The 24,508-nt window shown below is 35.1% G+C and overlaps 1 long non-coding RNA gene across 1 annotated transcript; it reads left to right on the plus strand.

Moving 5' to 3' along the window:
• The first annotated feature begins 855 nt into the window (after positions 1 to 855).
• Positions 856 to 10,029, plus strand: LOC149090146 (uncharacterized). The gene is made up of 2 exons (XR_016192742.1): positions 856 to 8,187; positions 9,098 to 10,029. It is a non-coding gene; the product is annotated as an uncharacterized LOC149090146 (long non-coding RNA).
• Positions 10,030 to 24,508: the final 14,479 nt, after the last annotated feature.

The raw sequence follows: 24,508 nt of genomic DNA on the forward strand, positions 1-24,508 counted from the left end.
TTATTCCAAGTGCTCGATTTACTTTGATTTTACAGTTTAAATGAAAATATGAATATGCTTTTCTCCTTTTAATCTTCATTAATTTTTCTAAATACTTTTCATCTATTAAAATCTATGCCTTATTTTAATAATGCCTAATCGCTGTTGTTTTATACGATATAATATTTTGTACCTATCAGTGGGATCATCGCAAAATGATGATGGAAGAGCTTTTCATATTATAATGATAATACTCTCTACAAATATTTCATAATTATCCCTCTTATAATTATTTTCTGTAATTATCTATACCTTCATGAAGTATTTTAATTGTTATAAGTGAAATTTTGTGAAAATACTCAATACCATATCATTGAATCTTACAGCATATGAAACTGATTCAGTCTAATTGAAATATTAATAGACTTGATAATTTCTTTGAAATCTTATAGGAAGTAAGTTTTTATTTTCGGACATTTTTATACTTGCATACATTGTAATACGCCACGTGTTGACAAGTCAATAAGTTTTTCCTTCTACTTTAAAATTTTAATTATTCGTGTCAATAATTCATGTTGAAGGATTGTTAAATTTCTCAAAATTTAGCACTTATACGCAGAAAATAAAGCTTTGAAAGTTTTTTTTTTTTTAAATTTCAAAATAGTGCTAAATTTAAGATGTCATATTAATGTCATTGAGATAAGTTTTTCTAAAACTTGAAAACTTCATTTTTAACTAAATTCTGAATCAGGTTATTATAGTTTTTTATTTCAGTTGCATAATCCATTTTTATTCACATTATTATATCATATTTTATTTTTTGTTAGACTAACACAACTTTTAAATTTAGAAAAAAAAACCGTAATAGAAATTGAATCAAATGTAAAATATGAAAGCTATTATGGAATTGAATATCATCAATTTTTTTGATCAACCCTAATTATTTTTCTGAAACTAGAGCGTAAGTAAAAAGATTATTTGCAATCATGAAACTGCCGATTTTTTGTCATTAAACTGCCGATTTTTTTGTCATTAAACTGATATTTCTTATCACGAAACTAATTTTTTCATTAGTCATTATTATTGATAACTTCAGTTAATCATTAATCTGGAACCATTGTTGAGTTATAATTTATTTGTATAAAACGTACGTGATACTTTGACTATGAAAATCGCAGAATATATTTTTTTTTCGACCCACACAGTATGAATAAAAATAGTGTTGTGCGAATTATTGTATTGAATTTATTATTCCCCTTATAATAGAGCGTAAGTAAAAGTTTATCTGCAATTTTACGAAGTAACTACATTGAAAAATATTACAACAGATGTAACTAGAATCATAAAAACAAATAAGAAGTTAAATTTTCACGAGGAAAAATAATTTCATGGGAGCTAATTTCGACGATAGGAGAAGGATTGAAGCTCTGGAGTGGGCACTCGTAATTACTGGTTAAATACGTAATTTCTGTAATTGGAGCAAATTGTTGTATCATTCGTGAAGTGATATGAATACTTTGTTGACTACCACTACTTACCATTAAATGCGCAATTTTTTTTAATAGCTATGGGGGCGTATTGATAGAAGGAAAAATCATTTAAAAAAATTTATTTCGAATTGTACTTATACAGGAGCTTATTGAAGACGTGAAAAGCCTCAACATTCGCACATAAAATGAATGTATTTAAGTAATATTACTTTCTAAATATATATATACACCTTCTTACCTTCTTTGTGATTCAAATTATAACAAGAAAAAAAAATTCGAATTTTCAAACTTCAAAAAAAGGAAATGCAAACAAAACATTTTAAGAAATTTGTGAAAATCCAGCCACTTATGCTCTGCATCAAAGAGTTGTTGTCGTTAATTGGGTCATCCACCAGCAACTTCAAAATATAAAATGGAAAGAATATGACCTCACATCAAAATAGCCACACAGGCAATTCTGAATTTTTATCTCCGAATTGGCAGCAGTAATAAACGTTTAAAGGACTCTTGCCACATATGCGAAGTTACGTATTTGTTGTAATCTTACCCCCCGAAGTTGCGCTGCAATAGTGTTCGTGTAAGAAACAAATCAATAGTGAACAAATTGCAGGATAAACAGAAATCGCTTTATTTCACACGATATTTTCGAACATTACCAAACAATATCATGAAGATTCCTGTTTAATATGAGAAATAATCACGATGATATGAATCGTATATAATGTTCATAAGTTATACACTGCACGCGCGAAAAAAAATTGTGGTCTTATTTCACCATTTTCTTTCTCTGCATTATTAAGGAAGTTCATGTAAATTTGATATGTTAATGTGATCAAATCATTCTCATGCGCAGCATGTAAGTAAATCACAATTCTGATTGTAATTTATTAAAAATATAATTACTTATGATGAAGTTGTGTAATTTTCGTAGTGCATGGTATGATATTCAGGGTTTTATAAGGGTCTGTCTCATGATGCACTGGAGTCGTACCAGCTGGTGGCAAGCGCAACATCAAAGATATGAAACAGCATTACCATATAGCTCTGAATGATATTACCGTTATGAAATGATTACAGTTTGTCTTATATATTTTTTATTTTAAGGCAAGGAAATTAATTCATTAATTTAATTTTTTTATCCGTATAGCATGTAAGTGTGATTATATCATTTTCCATAGCCATAGTATTATGGATTTATCAAAATTTATCAAATTCTATTTATCAAAATCTATGTATTCATCTTGAAAAAAAAATGAAAAAAAATCAACACTTCAAAGTATATTTCCCTTCGCTTATACTCAATTAGTAAATTACCAACTTAGTATCTTGGTGTAATTAGTGGATCGATAAGTGGCTAAGTCTAACATCTAACACAAAGGTGTGTCTCATCTGAATTTGACAGTCCAGTAGCAGAAGTATAATGCGTCCGTTCGTGCCTGGATTCAATTGTACAGCGCAAGACAGCTACAATTTACAAAGGATTTGACCTAAAAAGTTTTCTTAATGGAATGTTTACTCAGCTATTATTACTCTAGGATTTAAAAAAAAAAGAGTAATTCATTATTTTTATGCCTCTATGTCCGAGTAAATATGAAAATTGCGAAAATTCCCGTCTTACTAATGTTTTTCTTTTCTTTAGGCTGCTGTAAGTATTTACATAATTGACTAAGTGACTAACGATAAATTTACATATCACAGAAGCAACCTGCGGTGCTTTTCCAGATTTCATTATTAAGTGGCCCCACTGCACGTTTTTAAATGAACGAAGAAGCCCGCACTCTCCTAAAGATTGGGCACCTTTGCTCTACGTACTATTAACATGGAATTAGAGGATAGCGAATGGATGCACCAGAATATCCGAACTCAAACGTCATTAATTTTAATACCGAAGAGACATTAAAATATCTACTTGTTTTCGTCAGACATGACGAAAAAAAAAAAATTGGGTGTCCCATAAATTCATGAATAGTTTAGAAATTCACAAAAATGAATGAAATTGGTACATTTGAATACAGTCTCCCGATAGATTTTTTTGTAAAAATGAAAAAAGCCGTTCATTGCATTGAACTAATTTTTGTAAAAAAAAAGTTCACATTTTTGTTGATAGAAGTCGCTGCACCGAAGCAAATCACCATGGATATGAAAATCAGAGTCGTATAAAGTTCAGGGTGTATGATTAACAGCTCATTTCGCAATTTTCTTGTTACTAGCGCTCACGTAAGGTTAATTTTTATTATGATGTTGGTGGATAAAGCACTGTTGGGGATGTTGTTTTACCTCAGCCACGAATCACCGGCTGAAGCTTCACGAACGTTTCGGACACGGAAGAGATTCTCAAAAACAACTATTCGCAAACCGCATTTATTTATACCAATTTCTTCAATTTTTATGAATTTTTTAACTTTTTGCCAATTTATGGGACACCCTGTATATTACAGAGAAGTTGTAAATATTTTCTACTGAAGTTGGAAGCACAAAATAATGGAAAAATAAGTTACATGAAAAATTCATTATTTTCGTTTTCACGTGTAATATACGTTGTATATCTTATGTTAAAATTTTTATCTTTAGTCTGGAGCTTACAGCGTGAGTAAAATTTCATTATATCTCATTCAACTCACAATACGGGATAGATCCTAAACATACATTGGTTTTACCGTTTCTCTTAGGAAATAAATAATTCCTTTCACTATAATAATAACCATTTTTTACTACTGTTTGGAGTATGCATCAGTCCGGGGTTGTGAGCGGTTCTATCTATTTATCTACTATTTGGAGTAAGAAAGCGATTTCAAGGAACGCCAATTAATGTGATCACATTGAAACTCGGGGTTTCCTGAGAACAATAACCGATTGATAACTATATCTGAAATAAATCTGGATATGATGACCATAAGTCTGTTAGATTAAACATTTTTTATGAAAACGGGACAATTCAGTTTTTCTTTTCCCACATGTTCGCAAAATGTTCAATATAGTGCCATTTTCAGACCTTGATTTCGAACAAGGTAATTTCGCTTTAAGCTAAAATCCAGCGTTTTTTTATTACCATTCAGCAGTGCAGTTATGAGGAGTTTGAATGGAACTGAATAGAGTGTTTTAAGAATTACGATAGTTTATTTAATGTATATATACGGTACGTTCCGTAGATTCATTCCCTGAGAAAGTCTTTCGGTCGAGTAACTGTGAAACTGAGAGAAACTGACCACGAACTATAAAAGGGCTTTTTTTGTTATATTACATTAGTCACCACTATAGTTCGGTCATTGCTAAAGGAGTTTCATTATGAGTAATTCGTTGTCTTTTGGGGGCCTGAGCGAATATCATGTCCTTATGCACAAAATACAATCTTCGTTATGATTTTCTTTAGGCTGGTGTAAGTATAAATATCTGTAATCTATTATTTTTGGGTACATGTAATATAGTCGAATCTGTTCTAACGAACTCCAAGAGACCGGAGAAATCAATGTTTTACAACGAAATTTCCTTACAAAGGAATTTTAGGTTTTAGCATTGTTCCTATGTGTAAATATATCTGGGGGATTATATACATAGAAAAGTTTTCGTTAAAACGAGATTTTTTCATTATAACGGTATTTGTAAAAACGGGATTCGACTGTATAACTAACATGAAATTAGAAGGGGTCGATTGTATGCTTCGAGAGATATTCAACTTACATGAATTCAAGCGTGATTAGTTATAATATAAAAAAGAACCAAAATGTCTACTAAAATATTTATGGTACAGATCATAATAACAATGATTCATTATTTTTTTGAGAAAGAATCACTAGAGTTACTAGTCGTGCAATATATCTATAAAGTTGGACGTACGTATCATGCAAGCAAAGGGTCGTTAACATTCGAAGATATTTAGCTGAATTACTGAAACGCGTTTAAAATATTTCTTGATCCAACACCAAGTTTGTTTGGTAAAAATTTAAAAAATTGTAATTTTTAATTTGTTTTTGAAAATTTTTGATTTTTTGTCGAAAACTTTCAAATATGAGTTCAATTTTGTCGACTTTTAACGAGTCTTTATTTCCTTCATTGACTTTAAAATTCAAAAATAGATTGTTTTTTTTCAAATAATTTGCCTTTTTTTAATTAATCTAATTAAAAAAAACAATTTTTAGAATTAAAATAATTAGATAATTTTTTATCGGCTTCTAATATTAAAAGTTAAAAACCTGTAAATTAATCGTTTCTTTAATTGAGAAATTTTCTATCAATCCGTTCCAACGAACTTTACAATTGCAAATTATTGTGTATAGCGCGTAAGTAAAATACTTTGGCATTGTTACATCAAAAGAGAAAAACTTACATTTTGTTTATAATATTCGTGTGAAGTCCGAGTGAGGTAGTTGGCGTACAGACATCCGTACTTAGGTTCCCTACTATGAATGAAATGCCCGTATTTCTGGGGAATACCATTTACATCAATCGATTTCAAATGAGAAACTTTGATCTCAGTAAATTTACAATATTCAGAAAAACACAAAAGCATAATAAGAATAATTTATAATTGAGGTGCACTCAAACTGCTCTTAAGTCTTAAATTTATGGCTTTTTTTTCTAATTACAGTTAATAGGATATAGTGACTAGTACTACTTTACCACACACCAACTCCGCTCACATCGCCATATAGCAATTTACTACAGGTCGAAGTAGAGGTGTAAATCTTTCTCTCTAGAGAAAGTCATGATATACTTCCGTACTCATTTTGAACATGGCGGGGACATAACGAAGGCATATTGGGAGGGTATAGTGAATAGTATGTCACTCTTTGATGACTGTTTTGGAATTAATTGTTCTGCAACGTAACCATGCATACAATGAAAGTTTAGTTTAGGAGCTGTCATTTATCTTCCAAGCTGGAGGCGATTTTGATTATTGATATTCTAAATGGGTTGTCGTAAGGAATGTTACTCGGCGTGCAGAGATGTTTTTGAAGGGGGCGATCGGCTTATATTTGTACTTTTGAGGATGGAAAGCTACGGAAAACAACAACAATTTCAGCTCGTCGTAGGGTTCGGACAAAAGTTTCTAACAGATACTTCTGACGCCATGTCGGACCTAAACTTACCTTTACTTATGGACTTTGCAACGCCAACGTGATACCCAAACAACCCCACAGCGACCTATTTTCATGCTGTTTATCGATCCCTCACAGACTGCAGTAAGTATGCATAATAAATTATTGCGGAATCTGGCTGTGTAATTTAAGGTCCCTAGAGGGTAGATCCTGAATACACTTTGTATCAGAATGATTATGTGCACAATATTTGCTAACGACAGTTTACACTAATAGTCTTTCGAATGGGTGAATTGCTTGCGATTTTTTTTTAGGAAAGCTTACAACCATTTAAACCAGTGATACCAAAATGAGCGTCGCGGCTCTTAGATGGGTGATCGTGCTCGATCACGATAGGAGCAGGATAAAAGCTCTATGGGGGCATTTGTAATTACTGGTTAAATACGTAATTGCCGTAATTAGAGCAAATTGTGCCCGTTGTATCAGCACATTTGCAAAGTGTTTTGATTAATTTGTCTACTATCATTACTTAACCGTTAAATGTTCAATTTTTTTAATAGTTAATGACACGTATTGAAAGTCGGAAAAATCATTGAAAAACCATTTCGAAATAAAGTTATGTTTAATTCATTTTTTTACTTCGAAGAAGAACATTTTTCTCAACAACACAGTGATGGAAGAAGCACAAAGCTATCTGTACCTACGACAAGAAATTATCATAGACAACAGCATTCTCGACGAAGTAAACACGAAATTCGGGATTGGGTGAAGCCCTTTTGGCAAAATCTGTGTGATTCTGAAGAGGAGCATGAAATTATACCTGAAAAGAAAAATATTCAATCCGTGTGTGCTACCAGCGCTGACGTATGGAGCTGGACACTCACAAATAAAACGATACAAAGAATACAGGCAGCACAAAGAAGCATGGAAAGTTATATGCTGAGAATCACAAGGAGAGACAGAAAACGAATCACTTGCGTAAGAAAACCAAACAAAAGCATATGATACAATGGAAAAAATCAAACGTTTGAATTGGAAATGTGTTGGACATATTGCAAGAAGACAATCAATAGATCACAAACATTCTGAGCTGGTACCCCCGTAACGTTAGACGTCCAAGAAGGCGTCCCCAAACAATATGGAGCGATGAGATCCGAAAGAGGGCTAGTCAGCTGGATGGCAAAAGCACCAGACAGAGAAAAGTGGACATTTTTAGAGGAGACCTACATCCAGCAGAGGACTGAAAATAAATGGTTGATATCATCATCATCATCAGAAGTAGCAATCCATGCAGTAAAGAGAGATATAGACGGCTTTTTCTCAGGCCAAGATATCAAGGAAACTGATATTTTCTGGCTTTTATGGCGAGGTGAGCTCAGAAAGTAAAGTCCCAACGGAGACCAGATAACATTTCGTTCCGAGTTCAACTCGGTATAATATCCAGGAAATATCTGTTTCCTTGATATTAATGCAGTAGTTGAATATTTGTCCTTTATTTCATTTTTTTATGTTCTTATGTTATTCTATCATCTTACATGAGTTGGAGTATCCTGAAATATGATCACTTTGAGATAAATTATTGTCATTATTTTGAATATTTCGTGGCCGTTCAGCGATGATAACTTATTGCATGTTTTCAAATTTCTTAATAGGGTATGGGAGTCGGAGGAGTGGGACTCATGGTAAGTGTTGTGATATAATATTTCGTTCTATCTGGTGCTTGTAAAATTTGTTCAAGAAAATTTTAAAAAACAAAACAAAAAAATTCAAAAAGTCGTTTCAAACTTCTTTTTGAACTAGGGATAAAGTGGAAGAAAATGTTCAAAATTCGAGAATTTTATTTCAAATTCAATAACTAGTGTTTGTATATAAAGAAAAATACAGGGTGCCTCATAAATAGTGGGAAAATTCATAAAAATTGAAGGAATTGGTTTGCGAAAAAGTTGTTCTCACGGAGGGGGAATTTTTTTTTCAGAAAAAGAAATCCCCGTTCAAATTTTCGTCAGTTGCGGGCGCTGGGCAAAAGCAAATAATTGGAATCATGCAAAAATCAGAGTCATATAAAATGCAGGGTGTACGATTTACAGTTCATTTCTGAATTTTCCAGTTACTGTTGCTCACATACGATTTTCATTGCGATGTTGACACTGGTGGATAAAGCACTATTGGTGAAATTGTTTTATCTCAGCCACAAATCGCCGGCCGAAGCTTTACGAATATTTCGGACACACAAGAGACTGACGAAAGTATCAGGTCCAATCGTCAATGATTTCGTTAAATGGAGCTCCGTCTATCTACAAAAAATTGAACTTATTTTCAATACCGGAAAATTCTCCCTTTGTGTGAGAATAACTGCTAATTTTCAACACTGCTTTCAAATACACAAATTCCTTATATTCTTATGAATTTTTAAACTACTTACGAATTTGCGCGACACTGTTCATATTGGAAACTATTCAGCGTCATATACCAATCATTTAGCTTTAGCATAAAATTTCTAAAAACCGATGTTTCAAGAGGCGTATTTCTATGAATGGGACAGCGTGTCTTTCCTCCATACATACTTAGCAATCAATTTAATTCTTTTTTTAGGGTGTAAGTATTAAAAACTTGAAATTCTCTTAGGAATGAATGAACCTTCCTTAATATTAACATCATTCATATCGTATTTCTTTCACGTAATGTAAGATAAAAATTTGACATACATAAAAACATATCTATTGGAATCGTTCTGGAGCGTCAATAATTTTAGGAACGTGTTCGCCATTTCTGACATGTGTCATCAATCTTTCGAAGATAATATTCAGAAAAATACTAACACTTTCAAAACATTTCCATTTATGCATTAGTGATATTATTTACGAAACAAATATGTACACATGATTACATATGAACATGCAAACGCGAACTTCATTTTGTCAGTTCATATAATTAATGTTACACATTTTAAGAAATTTAAAATTATTTATTAAATATTTAAGGTAACTCAATTCTGGAATTAAATGCATAGACTGAATTTTATTTGGGATCGGAACTTTATAAAAGTTGTACATTTCATTAATGCCGTTAAAGATAGGTACTAGTTCATTACACGGGCTAGTGACATAATCGCAATAGTTAACATTTATCTGATGTTTAATTTTTAGAAATTCTAATGTCACCTTGTCTGTTCAGTGATTGTAAGTATCATGCTAAAATGGAAATATTTAAACCAAATTATCTCTTATAGGGTTTATGAACGAAAATTTAAGTTCCACACTAACTTAAGTAAATAAATATGCCGTGATTAGTAAATCGACATTAAAATTGAAAAATATTTTTTTATGAATATATATATATATATTTCTCACGTCATACCACAAAATGTTTTTTTATTTGAATGTCTTATAACTTACATATTTCTAATTTCCAATAGGTAATCGAGATAAGATACCACTGCACCGAGCTCAGCTTCAACTATCCCAACTCAAATGTATCTGGTCTGGGTCATGATAACGGAATAAAACAGTCAGATTATAGCATTACTTACTGTCTGTTGTGTGTGATTTTTGCGTCTTTTTCATTCTCTGCCTTATATAGGCAGCCACTCATACTATCACTTGATATTTAAAAAAAAAAAATCATCATTTTCTAATTTCGTACTTGAAAGGAAAATGTACCATAACATCATTCATTGCCACATAAACAATACAAAGCGGAAAAACCCCGCAAATATTTGATTAGTAAGTCAGTAAGTCTGTGATTGAAAAGGATATACAACTTGTAACTATCGTAATGTAATTTTCGAAAATGATGCAAAATGATGATCGAAAAACGCTACTTGAGAAGAAACCGAGAGATTTCATTCACTTTGTAAAGCACAATAAAGGGGGGGGGGGCGGAAATTTCACCGAAAAAATTATTTTAATTCAAGAATTTCAAGTATTATAAATATGTAATAAAAATTCTAAATGGTATCAATACTTTCTCGTTGCGAAAAGTTTAATATTTATAAATTAAATTAGAAAGTTCCACGTATATATATACACATTTATATTGAACATTTTTTTTTAACTTTATCTTTTGTGGGGAATCTCATACCTTTAAATATGGTAAAAACTATGCTCTATAATAGAAATATCATTAAAAATAATATTTAACCATTGATTTATTTCAAATTTTTTACACATGTTCTTGATAGTATATGCCATCATATGCTGGTATAAAGTTTTAGATACCTTGAATACTTAATTTTTTGTAAATTTTCAAAAAATTCATTAAAACAGCTTTTAAAATTTTAAATTTCAAAAATTTTTAAATTTTATTTTAAGTAAGATAGAGTCAATGAAATCTTAATCCTTTGCTTCGTTTCTGAACTGAACAGTTTTATATTATTATGAATCTATTTCTAATCAATTACATTGATGTCATGGTATGTTATCGTGCATGCAAGCTGCTTTCAATGCGTTTTTTTTTTTAATTTACAAACACTTAGATATCCAAGAAATGTAAAACTTTATAGCAGCAGAATAGCACATACAATCAAGAACGTGAGTAAAAAAATTGAAATAAATCAATGGTAATATGGTAAATCAAATAAACAGAATTTTTAATGATATTTCTATTGGATTCGATGGGTAAGAGGACATGACACTGTGATAACACAAATCAAAGTTGGAAACAATTTCTTATTATTTCAAATAAGATTTCATTATTCAAAATTGCTTTTTAAAAAATCAGAATAACTAACCAAATAGGTGTAGTAGCATAGACTCAAGGTTCATTTCATTTGTAGCACATTTAATGCATTTTTTTAAACATCTTTTTCTCGCAAAAAAGACAAAAAAAATATTTTTCCGGACACATTTCGATTATCCTTTTTATACCAAGATACGAAACTGAGAACATCACCAACCACACAAACTGAAAACAGATCAAGATTTAAGATGTTCGTATGCAGCTTTGGCAGTATCTCCATTAGATAGCGCACACACATAGTGTGTGGTCACAAATCTTTAAATATCACAAATAAATTAGATTTATAATTTTCGCTACCCACTGATGATGTTCCTACGACTACAGTTGGGAAAATGCTTACCATTTTCGGACGATATCCTTAATAGTCCAGAAAAATAGTTAGTATCGTTGAGCAATTAATAATTACAGTGGTAGTTCACGAGTTAATTTAATAGGAATTAAATTATGAACCCCTCATTAAATGATGCCCATCAAAATAATGAAACTAAGAATAAAAATAATGGGTAATAAAATAGGAATAAAAAATTATAAATGAAAATAATGAATAATAAAATAATAGACAATTAGTAAATTAATAACATAGACAAAATAACATAAATAAAACCATTTTTGGTTCAACGATGATGCCGTAATGAAGAAAACACACGTATACGGTATATCTCACTTCCAAATTTTTAATATTTTCAGCTTAACGATTTATTTCCTCAATAGTTCTTCGATTGAAGGACCCTTAAGGTCGAGTTTTCAAAACTAATTTCAAAATATATTTCATTCAATTGCAAATAAAATATTAAAAATTCTGTGTCAATCAGTTATTTGGTCTTTCAAAATAAAAGAAAGAAGTAATAAGTTATAGTGTAAATGTGCATACACAGGAAAAAACACTTTGAGCGTGGTTTTCTCAGATTGCAGTTTTTAAGTTCATCCGTAAGTTTAAAAGAAAAACTACTGTGCCAAAAATTATGAAATTTTGCTCAACACTATGTTGTTACATACTTTAACACGAGGATTTTTTAATAAATTATTTTAAAAATTTTATGGTCCAAAATATGTGTAAAATTTGGTGATTTTTGAAAAAGTTGTATGTTGTTGAAGTTAAAATTCAATTTAAAATAACCAACAACTAAAATCCTATAAAAGCTCGTGTTAAATTGTATAAAAATATTTGTAGTACACTCATTGCCATAAAAATTTGCGCACCAAGAAATAATTGTGGGATCGAAACGAAAGTTGGCCTGAAGGTACATGTCGGGCAGATATGCAAATGATTAGAAATGCAGCGTGATTGCGCATTGCGTAATGCCACTAGAGGGCGTTGAACTTCGTTCTCCTTGGAGTATAAAACAGGTAAGCAGAGCTTGCTGGAGTGTATTTAATCGTTTGCAAAGGAAATGCTGAGGTAGACATGCCGTTACGCCGCAGTCGAAGACCATATGAGCAGTTGTCAGAGTTCGATAAGGGAAGAATCACCGTGATGATGGAAGCTGGGTGGTCAGCTCGGCGAGTAGCTCGTCAACTAGGCCGTTCTGATTTTACTGTGAGGAGGTGTTGGGACCAGTGGACCGAAGAGACGTCATTTACACGGTGATCAGGTTCAGGACGCCCTCGACAGACCAGTCGTCGAGAAGACCGTCACATCATCCGAAACGCACGCGTAGAGCCAACTGCCTCATTGGCCGCTATCCAGACACAGGCAGCAGCTTCACTACGGGCCCTGTGTCTTCCCGAATCATCGCAAGGCGCCTGGCTGAAGAACATCTGGTATCGCGGTGCCCATTACGTGTGCTGCCAATGACACCCACCCACCAACGCCTCCGTTTGGAGTGGTGTCGAGCACGACGGGATTGGACTGCAACGGAATGGAACCAGGTCGTCTTCAGCGACGAATCGAGCTTCAACTTGAGCAGTGATGACAATCGTGTTCGTGTGTGGAGGCCCCGTGGTGAACGCTTCAATCCTGCCTTCGCTTTACAGCGACACACCGCTCCCACAGCTGGTGTCATGGTATGGGGTGCCATTGCTTACGATACACGGTCACCCCTAATATTGATCCATGGCACAATGACAGCCCAGCGGTACATCCATAACATCTTTCAGCCACATGTGTTGCCACTCATGGCAGGGCTCCCAGGAGCCATTTTTCAACAAGACAATGCTAGGCCACACACAGCAAGGATGTCACAAGACTGCCTCCGCCACATTACCACCCTTCCCTGGCTTGCGCTATCCCCAGATTTGTCACCAATCGAGCATATCTGGGATCATTTGGGACGGCAAGTTGGGCAACCTACGAGGTTGGTCGAACTAGAGGCGCATTTACAGCAACTGTGGAACGAGATGTCTCAGGACATCATACGGAACTTGTATGCCTCAATGCCCGCTCGTATCGCATCGTGCATTCGCGCTAGAGGGGGTCCAACAGAGTACTAAAACTTCTGTTCATCTGTACTTTTTTCTGCAATAAATGATCCTTTTTCTTGGATTTTCTAATCGCTTACTTATATCAACGTAGTACTTACATGTGTAAAATTTCGTTTCATTTTGACGACTTCTTCTGGGTGCGCAAATTTTTATGGCAATGAGTGTATTTGAGAGAGAAAAATTGTGTGTCTAAAGTGGATAGAAAACTTCTAAACGTTCCTTAAAAGAAAGAGATTTTTCCCGTAGGAAAGCATGGGAAGCCAAAATCGTGCAATACAATAGCCTCATACATTTCCAACAAACTTAGACTATGTAGCAAATATTCACACTGAACACCTCTTTATAACATTTCCCACATTACCTACATTTTCTTACAGCTATTTACTATAAAAACCAATTTTAATCACAATATCTTTTCATATGAAATTTTTTTGAATGCTTTGAAATATGTTTTTGTGGGGAACACTTTCCACAAATCGAGCAAAACTCTCTATCATGATATAATTTCATGTCACATTCTACCGATTTTGGTAATTAAATTTGAATATTTCCTGTAAGTACTCCGAAATCTGTTCAACGTACCGTGGTTCATTAAAATACATCATAGAAAGATGTGAAAAGCAATTGCGTTACACTAGTAGTGAATAACTCTCGTCAACATCGGCATTATTTTTGTGCCAGTAATTTAACATAAAAAATGTTAAAGAAATTTTTTATTTACCGTTTGTAATATTTTCATTTACTGTTTGTAATATTTTAATTTTTAGCGTGTTAACTTTTTAATTTGTACATAAAAAATATATAGTAAAATTTCAACATATATTTGAATTCGGGTATTTTTTTAAATATACAGTTTAAGCAAAAAAATAACTCCACTACCAATGGTGTAGAATTATTCTTTCATTCATTGTGTAGTGTTATTCCTTGTATGTTAAGAGCTTGCGTTTTGCACTGGAAATTTTGGTTTGTGTGCATGCGCTAACAAAAAACAGTCGTGTCGTGAACTAAATTTTCGTGACAATCAAAATGAATCCAATCGTGCCTAGTGAAATGATACCAATCACCCTGTTTCACTCGAGCCAGATTAATTTATTTCCACTACGGAATTGCTTTCTCGATACATATATATATTTTGCTGGCAAAGCCTGAAGTTGGCTACTTCGGGAAGTGGCCAGCCCAGTTTAACCGGCCAATGTAAAAAATTCGGGCTTTCGCCGGCCCCTATATTTCGATCCCTATATTGATCCCATATGATTCGTGGTCATCGCCGCCTAGACGTATTTTTTGTGGTGATTATGGTCTTTTTTATAATTAGCCATATTTAACCATAACAATTATGGTTAGCTATAGAAACCCCCAACGATTAAAGGAATCTGAATATCGACATCTTAGTGATTAACATGTATAGGGATCGACATATATGTATCGACCGATGAAAGACAGAATGTCGGACATCGGCTGGGTCGACTGGGCTGGCCATTTCGCAAAGTGACCAACTTCGGGCTTTGGCAGTACCTCTCTTTATCTTTCAGAAAGATTTTGAACCATTTCCTATGAAATGAATGATTAAGGTAAGAAAATGCATTAAAAAAAAGAACTTTCTACTTGAATGTTTTCAGTGTATACTGTAAGACTCTTAATACCAATCTGAACAGTATGGACATTCAAAGAACTTACCTTTTCCATCTGCATATGTGTGAGAGGAAAATCAGCTGATTATATCACATAGCACACCGACTCACATAATTTTAACTTTATACCATGGCTCACGAACGCGACTGTAACTACACAGTTTTCAATGTTTAAATTATTCTTCACCCAATTGTGTGAAGTTGTTTATCTCAGTCTTCGGTAAGTTTTTATCATTTTTATAGCACTTCTTATAGTATTTTTTTCAAATTTTCTTAGAAATTTTGGGTCAGTTTCCAGAACGAAAATAAAACGATTTTCTTTGATACCTAATGAAAATTGGCGTTTCTGCCAACGAGAGTGATTCCAATACGAGTTACGGATATTCGTATCCTCGTTAGCCGTGGTATTACTGTAATAACAAGAGCACATACTGTAACCTAAGGCTCAACATCCACTTGGCTTCCCAAAACTATAACCTTCAATTCGGCTTTAGGTCAGGCAATTCTATAGACGATTCCCTCAGCCTAATACTCTTTAAAGTAAACGAATTCAAGAGCAAAGAATTGGATGTTGCTTTCATAAGTATCGGTATTAAAGGAGCTTTTAGCAACCCTACTTATTCCTCAGTAAACCAAGAACTGTCCAAAGCTTCCCCTCCCTAACAACATTAAATCAATGTTTACGGACCTCCTAGAGCAAATAGACATATCTTAATCACAACACCAGAAGGTCTGGCGGTTAGAAAACAGGATATTGGCTGTCCACAGGGTTCGTGTAGCGGGCCGGCTTTGTGGAATCTTGTGGCCAATCAAGCCCTAAAAATCCCCCTCCCGGAAGATTCCCATATCTAGGCCTTCGCTGATGACTTTGCCTTTGTGATAGGGTAGGTTATGTATCACAGCTAGCGATGAAGGCAACTAAAATCCTTAACGATTTTTCGAATTGGCTTAACGAGAACATAACCTCAAAATCTCAACAGAAAAAACACAAAATTCCTCTGTTTCACAAAAATAAATATCCCCCTAGGATAAAAACTAAGGGTAAAAATATTAAATGTGTAAACACTCTCAAATATTTAGGCGCAACCATCCAAAAAGACCTCTGCTGGAAATCAAACATCAATGAAAGAAAATTAAAAGCGACTGGCTTTCATTTTAAACTAACTAAAATAGCATTCAAATCCTGGGGCATCTCACAAAGCATTGGGAACGCCATATACAAGACGGTAGTCGAGAGATTCTTAGCCCATGGCACCTCAGCTTGGAATAAGCATTCAACCCAAAAAACACAACAACCACAAGCCCTAGATGGCGTACAGAGGAAATTTCTTTTAACAATAACCGGGCCTATGACACAACAGTCACACGCGGACTCCAGGTGAACACCGGCAACTGCCCACTACCAACACCCCCCCTATAGATAAGAATTGATCTTATCTATCGGGGGTGTTGCCACTACACCTAAAGCTCCAAATGGACGCAGTCTATACAAAAACGCAGTTAGGTTTAGGAAAAACATTGAACTAGAACTTCTAGATTTTGAAGCACGGGAGCATGGCTGCCACCACCACCCCTCCTGCTCAACTATTCCCAATCAAATTTGGATTGACGGCCACGATATAAAACTAGCAAACACCTATATATACACAGATGGTTCCAAAACCGATGAGGGCGTCGGAGCAGCCTATTGTGTATACACAAACAATAAAGAAAAGAAAACGTGGCAAGCAGCGCTAGATAAAAACAATAGTAACTTTCAAGCAGAATTGGTAGCGATAGAAACAGCTACACAATGCGCAACGGGAACAGAAGAACGAGTTTTAATAATAACTCTCTAATAGCCGCTCCTCCCTTCAAGCACTTCTAGTGGCATTTGTTGTCTATTTGTTGAATACAAATAGAAACACAATAGTACGTGTTTTGAGGCGGCGTCTGTTAGATAACCCAAAAATTTTCCCAGGTTATACCAAGGCCCATGTAGGTAATCTTGGAAACGGGACAGAAGGCTTTCTAGCCAAGGCTGCAATTATAACTGTGACAATGAACTTGATAACTCTCTCCCACTAACCATGGGCGGAGATACGCCCCCCCCCCCCCCAGCGTCAAAGGTGGAGTCGACTGATGTAATGTATATAAGAATTGACATCATCATCATCGTGCCCCCCCCCCCAGACTTCCAAGTTTATCTCCGCCTATGCCACTAACGCTCATGAAGCGACAACTTATACAAGCAAACCTCCAGAAATGGCAGCAAATTTGGGACCAAGGAACAATAGCTAGAAAAGTGCACGAAATTTTCCCTCGAGTTATATGCAACACACTAAATTGGAATAGGGAGGTGACTATCTTCATAACAGGACACGGTCCATTCCCTATGTATCTATACGAACGGAAACACCACCGAACAGACAAATGCGCCTGCGGTATGGTGGGTACTCCTGTTCACTATGCAACAGAGTGCAAATTTACTAAACATCTACACATGTACAATTATTCAGGAAACAATAGAAAACAATGGTTTACTCAAATAATCAAAAGCAAAAGCACAGCAGCAAGGATTACAAGCCTTGTCAGATATATACACGCCAACGAAAAACAAAAAATCTGTCCACCAGATTTATAAAATAATGTTTTAAATGTTACAAAAATAAGGGGAGAAAAACAGAAATGGTTAAAAACAACAACAAAAATATATCATATCCAGATGACTGTCACTACTAATACATAACCATTACATGTACAAGATATAGCATGTACTGACGGGACCCGAACAAGAATTTTCATCACATTCCCGTTACAATGATGTGAATGTGATAACCCCAAGTGTCCTTCATTCCGCTATTCTAGCTAGGGTGCTAGGCGGGAGGACGCGAATGGTTTCATAATAACCATCACATGTGTAGTTTTTATATTATATATATTCATTTTTTTGAAAATATAAATATAACCAGACAGAACGAGTCAACGAAAACAACAAGACCGAAGCTGATCCTTAGCTAAGGCTCTCTCCAGACAATCCCCCATTTAAACTAATCCCACATTGTTTACCAAAATAGGTTTAGTGCGAGACGAATCGACCTGGCATAAATATATATACGTATATAAATGTGTGTATATGCGTATTTCTCTTTCCACTATTCAAGTTATTCATGCATTTCATGTCCACAACACACGTACGTACTCATATTGTCGTATTCATGTTGCTGACCGAATAAGGTGAAAGCGAGATGGGATGGGTGATCCCTAATTGTGTATATTCCCCCACACAATATTTATATTTTGTATTTTTTTTTTCGTTAAATCCACCGGAGCGAGTGAACTCAACCCAATAAAACTGATGCTGGCTTCTAGTCCGCAAGTTATCAAACCCATTTGCTCATCAATAAGATGTTAAGCAAGATGACTTACTCCGATGGATATTTTATACTTCACAATAAGATTCTCATTTCGTGTTTTTTGTTTTTTTTGTATCCTGTGTATATAATATGGCAAGTGTAAGATAACAGATGAGATGGCATGGGGCCCCCCTCCAATTGCTTTTAAAATATACCTTCATCCTAATATGCGTACATTCATCCGTTTTAATGAAACACCGAAACTTTTCTCCAACTCGTCTTTCCCCGTCTCGTCTGTAATCACCGTAAAATTTGTAAATCGTGGCAGTACCCAATTGTGCGGGGAAAATATGTTGTAAAAATTTTGTATGTTCTTTTTTTTCTTCTTTCCTTCTTTTTTGACAAAAAATAAAGTGTTCCAGACTCTGCCCCGTAGGTGGGCTGGAAGAGATCTCGGCAACGGCATAAGTCCAGTGTGGCAAAGTCCTGGTGCGTGTCCGGAAAATTCCCCGCCAGCAATTCACCGACAACAATTCACCGCCGGAAAATTCACCGACCAACAATTCACCGCTAGGAAAATTCACCGACCAACAATTCACCGACCAACAATTCACCGCCATGCAATTCACCGCTAGGAAAATTCACCGACCGACAATTCACCGCCATGCAATTCACCGCTCGGAAAATTCACCGACTAGCAATTCACCGACAACAGTTCAATGCGAGGGAGTGAGCGATTGAGTTACTGTGTGAGTGACCCAGTGAGTGACTGAGTGACCGAGTGAGTCAGTGATTGAGTGACCGAGTGAGTTAGTGATTGAGTGACCGAGTGAGTCAGTGATTGAGTGACCGAGTCAGTGATTGAGTGACCGAGTGAGTAAGTGATTGAGTGACGGAGTGATTGATCCAGTGACCGAGTCAGTGATTGAGTGACCGAGTGACCGAATAAGTAAGTGATTGAGTGACCGAGTGAGTGAGTGACCCAGTGAGTGACTGAGTGACCGAGTAAGTAAGTGATTGAGCGGGTGAGTGAGTGATCCAGTAGTGACTGAGTGGCCGAGTGAGTAAGTGATTGAGCGAGCGAGTAAATTGGTTAGTGAGTGAGGGAGTGAGTGAATTGGTTAGTTAGTTAGTTTTTAACGTAGTAGTGTCACAAATGATTAAAAAATCCGATTGTTCCGAAAACGTATTTATGATGAAGTGTAGATTTGAAGACACTTGGATCGGGCGTCCTCTTCGTCGTGGTGGTCGTCGTCAGCCGCGCTTTGACATCGACATTTGGAACTGCTTTCAAGGAACGCGTAACGATTTCCCTAATACCAACAATTCTATAGAAGGATGGCATCGAGCGTTCCAACAGCAATTATCTGCTCACCACCCAGATATATGGAAGTTCATCGGTGCCATAAAAAGAGACCAGAGTTTGAATGAAGTTCGGATGGAGCAAATTGTGAGTGGACAAAACCATCACATTGATTAGGAGAAAGAAATACCGGGACTCTGCGCAGAGATTAAAGAATTTACCCTTCACCGAATTCGCAAATTTTATGGGGTCCCAGACTGGATATACCTTGGGCTTCCACTATCGCAAGGACCCCTGGAAATGAAACCTTTTAATTTCCCCATGAAGGTATATGTGCAATCCCCCGGGTACCCCGACCCTGTATGTTGGGAGCACTGGTGATATATGTATATTTTACGTATACATACCTCTCGGCATGACCCCCACGAGGGCAGGGCTGACTGGGGCCGGAACGTTTCTTATCGCTTTTTGATATTTTCACACTATAAATTAAGCACAGAGGGGCCCGTGAAAAAGCTGGTTTGGGGGCCCGCCATCCATTTCAGCTTTGGGGACCTGCTGTAGGATGTGGGAAACTCGGGGTACATGCACATTACTTGGTTCCGATGTGTCAAATGGGTCCCGATATATGCAAGAGTTAAATGAAAACTTGACCCCAAAATCGTAACCGACTTCCGTAACACAAAAACGTAACAGATTTCCATCACTCAAAAAACGTCACCGACTCCCGTAATAAAAAAATCGTCACTAATTTCCGTTGCATAGGAAGTATATATATACGTATATAGTAAATATAGAGTACATATACTAGATACGCACTAAGGCGGGATTCCTGAAAGTACATCACGTGAAATCGCGGGTAACAGCTAGTTCATCATAAAAAAAATCCATTGGTTACTGATGATCAGCGATGTTTTTTATAACATCAAAGTGATAACAGGAGATGATTTTAAGCATTTTTAGGAAGTTAATTCATCGCGTATCCACTTACTTTATTATCTTTTAATTCTGTTATTATCCCTTTTAACATTTCATTAGAAGTTTCTGAGTAAAACAGAGTTAATGGAATTTTGTTGAATATACTATCTTGTATTGGGCAACAGCAATTTGTAATTTATACAAATACAAGGCCACAACAGGCAAAATGCCCAGCGAGGTGGCTGAGAAAAAGATGCCCACAATAAATATGGATGTCATATATTTCAAAAATACAGCAACCCGAATCCGTATCATCTGAATTTCTTCTCATAAAGTCATTATTTAAACTTTCCGCCATATCTTTAGGACATGGCACTTACTCACTCAATAGATCACTCACTCACTTAGCAGCTCGCTCACTCACTCACGGACTGACTTACTCGCTCATTGAATCAGTAACCCACTCGCTCACTGAATCACTTACTCACTCGGTCACTCAGTCACTCACTGGGTCACTCAGTCACTCACTGGGTCACTCACTCACTCAGTAACTCAATCGCTCATTCCCTCGCTAACTGACTCGCATCGAACTGTCGTCGGTGAATTGCATGGCGGTGAATTGTTGGTCGGTGAATTTTCCTAGCGGTGAATTGCATGGCGGTGAATTGTTGGTCGGTGAATTTTCCTAGCAGTGAATTGCATGGCGGTGAATTGTTGGCGGTGAATTTTCCGTAAACCGTCCTGGTGTTCATTCATTCGTGTAACCTAAGACGCGTAACGCATTGCTATCAATAAGGTGTTGGTGACCAAATTCTCCAAAAATGCACACACCACATTCTGAAAGAGTTATTCCCTTTGGTAGATATAGCTGTAAATTGCATCGTGCCAATTTACCACTTTTGTGGTCAGAACTTAGAATCAGGCATGTATCGCAAATCGTGCTTGATGTGACGTTACCATTATTTGTATGTAAACTAAAGGACGGCAGGATAGGGATATTCCTAGTTCAATGCACGTTCAAAGATATAATATTCGATAGTTAAGTATTGTACTGTGCAATGGTACAATACTCGATACATAAAGAGTTATTCCCTTTGGTAGATATAGCTGTAAATTGCATCGTGCCAATTTACCACTTTTGTGGTCAGAACTTAGAATCAGGCATGTATCGCAAATCGTGCTTGATGTGACGTTACCATTATTTGTATGTAAACTAAAGGACGGCAGGATAGGGATATTCCTAGTTCAATGCACGTTCAAAGATATAATATTCGATAGTTAAGTATTGTACTGTGCAATGGTACAATACTCGATACATAATTTTTCCACAAATAGAAACCGAAAACCTCTAATAGACGGTGGATTCTAAATTGTGAAGTAAAACATTAAAAATTATCATTAACCTTCTAAGTCACGTGTATATTTGAATATACACGACAAATACATTTTCGAAAGAGAAAAAAAAACCATTATACCAATATATTTCTGTCTTTTTTTTTTTTTGGTATTTTAGAAAGTACATCTTTTAGTGACATTTTAGTACAAAATATGACTATATAAGTGCAATTAATTTTCATCTTTGTAATTTTTGTCAGCTGATAAAATTTAGGTGTTCAGAGATTTGTAAAATCGCATCAAGTTGGGAGGGAGGGGATTGGAATAAAAAAATTCAAGGTAAAAACTATTCAACTTTGCTGTAAACAAGATTTTATCTGCTTATAGACAACATTAAAATTACGACAAACTGTATATTTTACTCTTAACTAACCCTTTTTCAGAAAGTTTAAAATTCAACTCTAATTAATTAAATTATTGTTGATGTATTTTTCAATTGAAAATATGCTAACAGTACCGATTTATATCCCTTTTTGTAAAAAAAAAAAAAATTTAACACGTTTTTATGGGGGTGAACCATAGAAGGTTAAAAGAAGGAAATTTATGACATCACCTAATTCTAATGACATCACCCTCGTAAAATGATATTAATTAGGGGTGAAAAGCTACAGTCGATGAAATGTGAATAAATTGAAATTTGGGCCTCTCTCCCAGTTCCCCATAAACTTCGCCAGTAATGTTTGAAGAAAAAATTAGCCGAGATTTCGATGATTGAAATCCTAGATTCATGTCAGTTTTACGGCCATCTACCGTATTCATTTTCAGAAATAGTTATTTCAGCATGTGAAAAATGGAAGGGGAAAAAACGATTTCTCCTATATCAATCGTTATTTTGGCGAGTTTTACTTCAAACATTATGGAGGACATTTCTTTTGATATTATTAAAAGAAGAGAAAATTTTTCTTATTGAGATTTCTGCGATCGAGGTAGGTATTTCTTCTAAAAAACTATAAAATATTTTTACATTTCTCCTAATTATTATTTTACAGGCAGGATTCTTGCCACAACTAAATTTTTCTCCATTTCTTACTCATCATTGTATTAATTCAATAATTAACCATCTTTATTCATTTTGGGCACTCTTCTGAATCACTCTGTATGTCTAAATATGCTTCGTGAAGATCTTTGAAATTATTTAATAAGCAATAAGAGTTTTTTAAAAAATAACTGCTTAAAATACAGATCTTATGAGGGCTTGATAATCAGGCGTATAGTTCAGTACCATCGTGAATTGAGCTTCACAGTCAAACCTCGTTATAGCACCAATCCAAAGGGGTGGGGGGGGGGGAAGTGTGGCGTTTGTTTGGAGAAATCTCGCGTGGCCCGCAAAGCCAAACATAATATCGATTTCAGACTTTCGTGAATATTTATTTATAAAAATGCGAATATTCCAACTGGTGAGTTCACAATTCCAGATTATTTTTGAGATGAAATCTTGCAGAGAGAAATTAGGATCATTTCTCTGCGGAAATATTATGGTTCTAATCAGGGAATCAGGGACACAGAGAAGCAGGGCAACCTCAAGAGCACTATGCGCCTTAGAATAAGGGATTTTCCCCCTTATCTGTCTGGAATTACAATTGTTCCTGAACCCATAAGTGCTCTCAAAAATCACATATCAGATCTCATAATCTTGAGGTCTTCCTAAGCACACGATTTCCACAGGTCGTATACGGGTTGCGCGGTTTGGGACATGAACATTTTTGGGGTACCTTTTCAGATTTTATGCTAATACTACCTTTCGTGGTAAAAAACAAAATTGTAATTGCTAATCACAAAATTAAATCCTTTGGCATGCAATTAAAAATGTTTAGCTATTCAGTTTCATTGTGACTTATGAAATACTTGGCAAACTATTTAATCGGCCCACGAACGTTCTCGAAGCCATTCAATTCTCTACGTTAACCAATATGTTGAGCACCCTTTTGTGCTAATGATACTTCGTAGATCCCATCAGGACTTTATTTTAACGTTAATTTCTTTGAATAAAGGAAAAATACGTATTTTTCAATTTAAGGAAAATTATCGATGCTTTGGCAGGAAAAAATCGAATGCTGCGAATTATACGAGAGCTTCTATCCATACAGAGCTTCACCAAAAGATTTTTGGAATTAGCTGAAAATACGTTGTTTTTTGGCCTTTTATTTCATGCGCAGTAGATTCTTTTATATAATATAGACGTCACAGTGTGTACCTTGAATTGTTGACAGAAGCTGTTCTAACTTCTTTATCGACGCCATTTTTTTTATACTCGATATATAAA

Source organism: Pholcus phalangioides, unplaced genomic scaffold, assembly GCF_987345545.1.
Source record: "Pholcus phalangioides strain wild (caught in Gottingen) unplaced genomic scaffold, Ppha-v1.0 ptg000001l_1, whole genome shotgun sequence".
NCBI classification, from domain to species: domain Eukaryota; kingdom Metazoa; phylum Arthropoda; class Arachnida; order Araneae; family Pholcidae; genus Pholcus; species Pholcus phalangioides.